Genomic DNA, 2,607 nt, shown 5'->3' with positions numbered 1-2,607 from the left:
TATGAAGTATTAATAGTAAATTTAGAGTAAAGTAGTAGATACCTGCAATAAATAAGAATATATAATTATAAAGAGTGGAAAAAAATTTAAGGAGGCTCCAACGTATCATGTTTTAAGGAGTAATATTTAGGCAATCGTAAGGCATGTACATTTGGGCTATGTCTATGTTTGAGAAGTAAATGAACATTAGTGTGTGTAATCCCCGTTATCGCTTTTGTCACAATACCACCCACCCATTTCACAAAATACGAATTCCTGGAACTGCGATAGTAATAATAATAATAACAATAATAATTATTATTATTATTATAATACCTACCTACCTTTTAAAAATTTAAAAAATATGATACAATTAATAAAAATTCTAGACAACCATTACTTATAGTTTATATATTGAATTTTAAATGAAAGATAAACTATTAATTAATATAATTTTCTTCAATTCAATGATACTGAGCACATATATTCAGTATATAATATAATATAATATATTATACGAATTTTTGTAACCAAGGAAAAAAGTGAAAAAAAATTTTCTTTTACCAAAATTCTGACCACATTATTCTCTAACTATATTTTAAGTTCATTAAGATTGGTTCGTGTTTACAAAACAAGAAATAACAACATAACCAGTATCTACGCTCCGCACTCAGGATCTAAAATTTCGATCGATAAAAACTTATATTATATTCTATTAAAAATTATAAACTTCTAATATTTTTTTATTGAAACTTGAAGTCTAAATATTTATATTAGGTAGGTACTAATAATATTTTAATAATATTTTTATTAAAATTGTAAATATGATACTTATTCTTGATAATACACACATTTGTATATGAATTTCAATTATGATAGGCCACTGCATACATAACGTCATACATGATGGTAAAATACATTTTAGTAAATTAAGTATAAATTTGGTCGAAATTTGAACTTTAAATGCTTATAAAAAAATGGTGACTATGTATTTTTAATATTTTTCAACTGATATTGTAAAAATATATCAGGAGCCTTGCGTTACATTTTCACGCTTTTTCACCCAACAAATAACATTTTATTGGTATTTAGAGAAAAAAAAACTAAAAAAATTGAAAACTGACAATGTCCGTAAACAGCTCAAAATGAGTAAAATTATTTTTAAAATATATAGGTGTATAGAAAATGCTAATATAAACATTCAGTGAAATTTTAAAATATTTACAGTAATTTGTTTTTTAATTACTAACAAAATAAGAGAATTGTTACATGAGAAATCGAGTTAATGTCAAATGTTGTAAAAATATGAACTTCAAACGCTCATAAAAATTTAATTTGATTTGCTCGTAGACATTTTTTTTTTTGATAAAGGTAGACAAACTTATGAGGAATCTTGTAATATATTTTCAAATTTTAGATTTGAATAGGAATTTTTTATGAATTTCTAACTCAAAATAATTTTAAATTTACTATATCTTTGTAAACTTTTAATTTGATACATTTTGTTAAAATTTGAACTTTAAATGCTTATAAAAAAAAATAGTGACTGGATTTTAATATTTTTCATCTGTTTTTCCTCTTTGAAACAATATATTAGGATTGAATTCAAATTTACTGTACAGCAGAGTGACACCCACTCGCCCACCTTTTTTACTATGTATTATATTACTATTGTAAACTTATATTTAATTTAATTCCATACACATTTTTTTAACCACTGAAAATGAAATATATTATAGTACCAATATTCCGCGTATTTAATTTCTTTTATTCGAACCACAATAGACCGTACCAATTTTCCGTTTAACGTATTTTTTTGGCAAAAATGAGTACAATCTATTCTAAGACTTAAATACAATTAAACTATATATTATAATATAAAGGTATAAATATCTTTAGAAAATATATATAGGCAAACGACCGTGTTTGTTCAGACTTTTTTTCTGAATGTAGGTAATATATTATGTAATCATTTATCATCATTGCATTCAATGGCATCTCAAACATTAATTAATTAATTTGACACTCAACCAGGTTAAATAACAGTGTTGTCGTTATCTAAAGGGTGGGCTTATATCAGGTTATTTTTACTTGTTCAAACTGGCTTGTAAAAATCTAATTCGTGCAAATATTTAAACGTGTAAACGGATATTTGAATAAAAATTTGGCTTGCGTGGATTCCAAGACTGCTTGAAGACTATTATGATTGGCACAAATTAAAACTTAATTTGAACGTGTAAACGATTATTTGAGGTTTGTGCAAATATTTTGGCGATTAGCGGTATTTAAATATCACATGATTAGGTATGAGTAAAATATATTGGAAAGTTATAGTTTAATTTTATTTAGGTACAGTTAATAAATAGAAAAAATGTCGTCAGGAAATCCATACATTCCTAAATAGAAAACTTTATAAGAATAAAGACTATAAAACAATAATCTATTACAAAACAAATGTGATTACGTACGTTTTGATGCTAAAATAAAAAAAAAATCTAGTCATTAATATTATAAAATATTTATAATATTGTTCTACTATGAGAACATGCATTCATTGATAATATAAAAATTGTAGTCTTAAACTAGATAATTATAAGCATGTAAGATTCACCTAATATAAGTATATAG

Source organism: Acyrthosiphon pisum, chromosome A1 (genome assembly GCF_005508785.2).
Source record: "Acyrthosiphon pisum isolate AL4f chromosome A1, pea_aphid_22Mar2018_4r6ur, whole genome shotgun sequence".
NCBI lineage: Eukaryota > Metazoa > Arthropoda > Insecta > Hemiptera > Aphididae > Acyrthosiphon > Acyrthosiphon pisum.
Note: the sequence above shows the minus strand (reverse complement) of the source record.